Here is an 8,033-nt window from a genome sequence, read left to right as displayed (position 1 = left end):
AGAGAGAGAGAGAGAGAGAGAGAGAGAGAGAGAGAGAGAGAGAGAGAGAGAGAGAGAGAGAGAGAGAGATGTCCACTGAAGAAGCATTTGGGTGACTTCTTGCCATCAGACAAGTTGGAAGACGCCGAACTAGCTAATCTGCTGCTCCATGGAAATGACAAAAGCAACATTGTGCTATTGTGCTGTAAGCAATCATCCTTTCAGACATGCGTACAATGCTGCTTGCATCATGATGTCATTACAATGATTTAATCAGAAAGCTTTACTATTCTGTTATAAATATCTCCAGGTAAGTGATTGAAAGGGATAAAAATGGTAGCCCATTAAATGTGCAGCAGGGGAATGAGAAGAACACAGTTATTTTCATGGCTGACTCCACTTTTTAACATTAAAATAATATCTATAGCAATGCAATCTCTAATAATGGTTTCAGAAGAAGACAGGTGAATATGATATGATATGATATGATATGATATGATATGATATGATATGTCTAGTTTAATGAAAAAGGACTAGGGGTGACATGATAGCAATGTTCCAATATCTAAGGGGCTTCCATAAAGAAGAGGAGATCAATCTCTTTTCCAAAGCACCTGAAGGCAGGACAAGAAGCAATGAATGGAAACTAATCAAGGAGAAAAGCAACCTAGAGCTAAGGAGAATTTCCTGAATGTGAGAACAATAAACCAGTAAAATGACCTGCCTTCACAACTTGTGGGTGCTCCATTATTGGAGGTTTTCAAGAAGTGATTGGATAGCTATTTATCCAGAATTGTATGGGGTCTCCTGCCTGAGCAGGAGGTTGCATTAGAAGATCTGCAAGGTCCCTTCCAACTCTGTTATTTTATTATACAGTATGTATTTACTGATTCTTCACATACAACAAAAAGCTGATTCCTCTTGGTTTGTTGGTGCAAACTGCAGACATACCCATATTCAGAGAAACTAAAAGAAACCATAAGTATGTTTAAATGTTCCCCACAAAGTTAATGCTAGCTGAATTCAGCTTCAAACAGGATCTTGAGATAAGTATGAAGCATGGGTATATTATGCAAAGAAACAAAGCAGATCATTTTCTAACTCCTGGCAGATCAAGCTGCAAGGAAGTTTGCTTTTACAATCAGATTTCACAAAGCCCAGTGCCTTACCCTACTCCCATTTTCACAGTTCAGTTTCAAGCAGATCATTTAGCCTTCCTCTTTTATTTTGGGTGATGATATCTTTTATTCACATACCTAGAAAAGATGTCCTTGACTGTACTAACTATAGACATTAATACCATTAAGGATGGATTATAAAATTCTCAGCCAAGATCTGATACATAAGGGAAAAATCTTTCAATAGCACTGACAGCAGTCTTTTCATTTGAAATAGAAAAGGCCTCTCTCTCTCTTTTTCTTATTTTGATTTTTTATAACAGTCTTTTCAAATTAGAAAAACTGGTAAAATCATTAAAGCATTTATTTTCAAGAATCCAACTTGAAGTCTGCTAGATTCAAATTTTAATCTTGATATACTTCTCACTTAAGGACGGCCTATCACAGTCTGCAATTTATCTAATATATGTAATAATAATAATAATAATAATAATAATAATAATAATAATAATAATAATAATAATAATAATAATAATAATAATAATAATAATAATTCTCTATTGATGATCCAACAAGCCCTTCGCCCACTTTTCCAGATGCCTTTGGAAAGGCCACAAAGGCAGCACATGAAGAAAGAATTTTTTTTTGCATTGTTTTCTTCCAGTGACTAAGCATGAAATATTTACATAAGGCAGATCTAGAGAGCTGCTACTAGTTAGTATAGCTAAAATAGTTTATCAGTTGACATTTCTGAATATCAACCATAATATGAAGTAAAAATGCAACAATGAGAAGTATGCGTCTCCTACTTCCAAGCAGAGATGTAAAACAAGACAATGTGTAATTCAGTTTGAAAGGCTGAACTTTATAGGGGAGATGGGCAGTATAAACATTTAATAAACAAACAAACAAATAACTAGCTACCATCCAGTAGTGTTTTTTTTTTCAATTGAAGCACAAAGGCTGCCTGGATTATCAGGTCATCTGTTTTCCACTATGTTTTGCAGAGGCAAATCTTTGTTCCTTTTTCTTCAGTTTACAACTTTCTTCCACCATCTGTAGTATCACTGTATATACTACAAGAGATTGTCTAATCACCAGATGACAACAACAACAACAACAAATATAGAAAATGCATATTTTGTTTGCCTGGATGTTTGGACCCCAGATATAGTAGCTCTAATCTACAGCATGATGTGGTCATTTCAGTGTGCCCACATTGTAACTAAATTGCTTCTGAACAAATAAAATGCATAGCAGTTTGTTACTTTCAGAGGTAATAATACCTAAACTTAGAGCACAAAATATATATTGTAAATTTCGCCAACCAGGGAACAAATTTACTTTTATTAAACACCTATGCTGACTGGAGATCAAAGGAATTGATACAATTTGTAAAATTTGCTTCTAGCCGCACCTTTTTCTTCATGTAGTTATATTTATTTTAAATGGAATTTAAAGATAATGCATGGCAATCTCAGTTCATTCCTTTATCAATTGCAGACATATGGAATGAAAGCATCACACTGCTATATTACAGGGGTGCATCATAGCGAAACTGCCCCCCCCCATTGCTGGCAATGGCAAAAAAGTTGTGATATGTCACAACACGTCACATGACGTTGCGAGTTTGACACCCCTGCTATATAACATTATATAACAATATTATATAGATTATAGGCTTATATATATAACTAATCTTATTCTGGCTTTAAGAGTACATTAGCATGGTCATCTTGTTTCCTGCCTATGACATAATATGAATCATGAAAGTGAATCAGAGAGAAAACATGAGGATTCCTTGTTTAGAATTGGGCTCCATTGCCTTCTTAGTCTTTCATAATTTGATTTTGTCTATGGTTCACTGTACTTCCTTTGTTCTCAGTACTCTCCAGTTTCTTAGTTATGCAACTATTATTCATAATGAGATGTAAAAAAATGATGTGTTATAGAAATACCAACAGCTATTCAACAACTGGATAGTCCATGGATATTCCTCCATATTATTGTAATGCTTCCATGCAACTGGCACATTGCATTTCACTAAGATACAGATGTCCAAACATATTTATTAACAGCATGGACACCAGTAAAAGTAGAGTTTCTCCATTTCAGCAATATGTATGAATATCAGATCTGGAGACTTAATTGATGGTGCAACTTTATACTGAATAAGCAATTGGATTTCTGAACAATATATTTGAATAGTATCAGTAGTATTTTTCCCATAAGAAACTGCTCCTCTACTTCTTTGAATCACACATATACACACTGGGAATATGCTTAATTGCAAGCATATTAACAGAATGAAAACAGTTTCAGGTTGTATAAAGACTGGAATTATCTTTGAAGGCAGAGCTATCCATGGAGGTTAGAGTATTTCTCAGCCTTACATTTTATTTCACGGGAAGGAAACTGCTGGCACTTAAAACTGGCAGTGCTGCTATCCTCTTAAAACCCCGATTACTAATACCATGTGATGTCTTACAGAAAGCTGGATAACATATGTATCAGTTTGTACCCAGTACAAAGCTTCTCATAAATAAATAAGGCTATAGGGATGTTTTGATGGCAGAGGGCAGCATTTTGTTCCATTCTCATTGAAAGATAGCCCCGGTTTAGAAAAGATATGTTTTGAGGCAAAACCACTGCTGTCATCTGGTTAAGTGCTGAGCTCAAGTAAACATTTCAACTTAATCTTGGATAGAACTGATATACTTTGTAGAATTTCAAAGTCTATTTATTTTATAGCACGGCAGCTTGTTTCTCTTGACTCACCGTGACTTGCTATTTTTCTTCTTTTTTTAATGAAAAAGGGGAAGTTAGAGAAAAAAAATTTAAGGGGAAAGAAGAAAAAAATGAGTTTAAAAATGGGATCGTAAGGAGTGTGAGAATAAAATTATATAAAGCACCAGCTCAGATGCATATTATTTGATATTAAAAAGAAAATTAAGCTGGGGTAAAATTATTATACATGTAGTGATGCTGGCAGACTAACACTATAATCCCACACACACTTCCTTATAATCAAGCTTTAATTCCACTGCAATATACTTCCAAGAAGATGGCATTTGAAATCTCAGTTTAGAATCATAGCGAAAGCAAGCTGATCACAATTCTGCAATATCTCAAACAGTAAAGAAATGGGACATATAACACGGAGTGGTAGGTAGATGAATTCATTTTCTTTCTACCAAATTATATGGTATAAAGCAGGGCTTTTCAACCAGTGGTACGGGTGCCACCTGTGGTACATTGGCACCTGGCAGGTGGTACGCGACCATCCTAGAAAAGTGGTAGCGGGGGAGGGGAATGAGCTGAACCGGTGGCAGCACCGCACAAGCCTGAGCGAGAGATGGCTGGAGCTGCAGGGCTGTCAGGGCTCAGTGGAAGTGCCAGGATCAGCGCCAGGCTCCAGCTGGAGCTCGGGGCTGATCCTGGTGCTTCTGCTGAGCCCTGAAGAAGCACCAATCAGCTGGAAAGCAGCACTGATCCTGGTGCTTCTGCTGAGCCTAGAAGAAGCGCTGATCAGCTGGAATGTTGCAGCATCTCCAGGATCTTGTGATTTACATTCAGATGCCAACGTTATAAACAGGCCCAGGAAACATGGCAGTTTGTGCTGAAAACGGGGTGGTGGTGGTTGAGGAGGTGGTCACTCGTCACAAGTATCACAACTACAACGTTTTTGCAAAGCTGAAAAGTGGCCAGGCTTTGGACAGGGCCAACATTGGGGAGGGCTTGGCAATTGATTCATATTTATGACGGTCACAGTGTCCCAGGGTCATGTGAAGTGACCAAAACCTGCTGCAACCACCCAGCAGATGGGGGGAATAAAAACCAACCCCCTCACCCCATCCCCACTGCCAATCCTCAACAGAAATGCTTACAACAATGAAAACCTTGGAGAGGAGAAAGAGCGCCACTGGGTGGGCAGGCAGGTGTCTTGCTCGGCTGTGGCTTGGGGGGCACTTTTTTCAGTGCCATTGTAACTTCAAACAGTCACTAAGCGAACTGTTGTAAGTCGAGAACTACCTGTACTTTATCACTTTTTTCCTTTTTTTTTTCTTTTGGTCATCAAGTTTTTGACACCTTGCTAGGCGACTGGTGGTACTCGGATGTTGCCATATCCTAAAAGTGGTACAATAGGTGAAAAGGTTGAAAAGCCCTGGTAAAGGATAGAAGAAAAAGACCTAAATCATTGTACTTCAACTTATTATGAAGAAATAAGAACTTTTGTAATCAGTGGGACCAATGTTTAAGTACTATTATTTTTAAGTTCAGAATCACTCAAGCAAATAAATTTGGATATATGGAGTCGGTTTTTACACACACAGTGTGCAAGGTTTTTCTCCCCAGTGCAGGCTGCTTTCATGCTGCTCTCAGAGCACTCCAGAGCCCTTCCTCCATATAGCATGCAAACATATGGATCAATATGGTAAACAGTGTAATACCACAGCACTTTTACATTTCATGCAGAAATCAAAGTGGAAAATGTCTTTCTTCCTATTTTTCTTCATTTCTTAGTTATTCATTTCTTTGACATTGAACTAAATGTCATTTACACTTTCATCCATTTAAAAAAAATAGTCTGTACCTTGCTACAGCACCATATCCCCTTGTTCTATGAAGCTCTCAAGGGTACTCATTCCTAAATCTTCCATCTCTGAGAAAACTGGATTTCCTCCAAGAAAAGCAACTTGTCTCCGTGTGTGTGTGTGTGTGTGTGTGTGTTGGACTTGTGTAATTATATGGGAAAGGTAACAATATGATTCTTTCTCCTCTTCCTAATCAATACGTATTTGGTTAAAATTATTAAGTGATTAATAAACCTCGGGTATATAAATGTTAGATGCAGGTACTGCACACTGTCCTAGTCCACAACATAGGGAAATCCTAATCACATCACTGCTTATTAATCAGAGCATCATCTTTCCATTCTCAGGAATATCCTGAACTTTTGTTTTAGGGCATTTTATTTGTGAAATATAAATTAAATGCTTCTCTTGAATGTAATGTTACGTGAATCTTTAGTTGTAATGATATACTGTTTATAGTCTGCCTCTAGTTTTAGAGGACTAAAATAGTGTTGACGAATTAGACATAGTAACCCATAAGTAGAGGTCCTATGAATTGCTCACTTATAAAGCATGTGCTCTTCATGTAAAAAAAATCACTTGTTCAATTCTTCCAATCTCCAGCTAAGCTTGGAAGACTTTTCTCATTCAACGAGCTATAAAATAAATTCAGTAAATAGGTATGGTATGAACAAACAGAACAAAGCATTACTTCTCAATATTTCAGAACTAAATTTAGGTTGATGCAATGTAAAAGTATACATTTTTTCCAATTACATTATTGGACTGTATACTGTATACTGACTTAGGGTTAGCTTGTATCTTCTAAAACCCCTGTTTTTGTTTGCATATACTGTCCACGTATATATTTACACAAATAATATTCCCATATGCATTTATCTCTGTTAAGATTCATTTGTTAATTTGGGTCCAGTTCTCACTGTTATGTCCATCTATTTGGGTCTTCTAATGTATTATCCTCTCTATCCAGTGTTATCTGCATATCTGAAAGGACCTTTCACTCGCTCATCCATGTTGTTTATAGAAGCAATAAACACTTGGTCCAGAAGAGACTTTTATGACTTCTATTGTTACATTTCTCTAAAAACAATGTGTGTGAGAGAGACTGTCTCACATTCATAAAGTTTTGAACTTATACTTGAGAAGAAGTATAAAAATTAGAAATACAAGTAGAATATTACATGTTCGTGGTTTTATAAAAGAGTGAAATAAATAATACATTCTGTTCCTTTGCCACATACTTTTTGTGGCGTTGTCTTGTCAAACAAAATACTAAAATGTCATTTTGTCAAAAACGAGGATGAGTAATTTATACCAGTCAGTGATATAAGATCATCATGTACCCAAATAATATGAAAAAAATACCCAGTAAAATGTGATTCGTGCTTGTAAAATGCCCTACAATCTTATAATACATTAATAATAACCATAAATCTGTAAATGTTGTATGTACTTTAAACCAGTCAATAAAAGTAAACCAATATTTATTTTTCCATATTATAAGTAATTATGGAACTTATATACATCAATAGGAGCATCCACAGAGGGACAAGGTAGGCAAGTAACAATGTGTGTGTTGTGATTCAAATTCTGATTTTCCATACTGATGCGAGTACAAAAGGATAGAGAATCCACTGAGATGTCATGATACACATTTTGCCATTTGGCATAATTGTGGTTAAGCAAGGATACTTATGACAAAAGTTGGGGACAATTTCAAATCTTTAATGAAAGTTGGATTATTTTGATGTATACAGAAACAGAATACTGCTAATGTTTTATATTATTTTCTTAACGTATATGCAACCTTTAAATAGGGAGAAAAACAATAATCATTATTTCATTGATAGCATCAGGCACATGGTACAGTAAATATGCCCAGCGAGAAAGGAACTAAGTATAAAAATATGAGGTTGCTATTTGTGAAATAAAATAAAATGATACTTTTGTTTGGTTCTTGCTGGTCATATCTACTGTATCATGTACAACTTCTAGAAAGAAAAAAGAAACTGAAACAATGTGCCTAATGCTATCAATGAAATTCTAAATAATTTTAAAATGAATTGCACTTTTCAAATGCTTGCTTCCAAATAATTATTTTGGGGCTTTTTTTTGTTTGTTTTAGTTATACCCCTCCTTCCTTCAGGAGCTCAAGATTGTATAGCATCCCCTGCTTTATCTTTATTTTATTTTATTTATTATTTTATTTTATTTATTTATTTTATTTTATTTTATTTTATATTTTATTTTATTTTATTTTATTTTATTTTATTTTATTTTATATTTTATTTTATTTTATTTTATTATTTTTTATTTTATTTTATTTTATTTTATTTTATTT

Source organism: Protobothrops mucrosquamatus, unplaced genomic scaffold, assembly GCF_001527695.2.
Source record: "Protobothrops mucrosquamatus isolate PMUCROS unplaced genomic scaffold, P.Mucros_1.0 scaffold652, whole genome shotgun sequence".
NCBI classification, from domain to species: domain Eukaryota; kingdom Metazoa; phylum Chordata; class Lepidosauria; order Squamata; family Viperidae; genus Protobothrops; species Protobothrops mucrosquamatus.
This window is presented reverse-complemented; position numbering follows the sequence as displayed.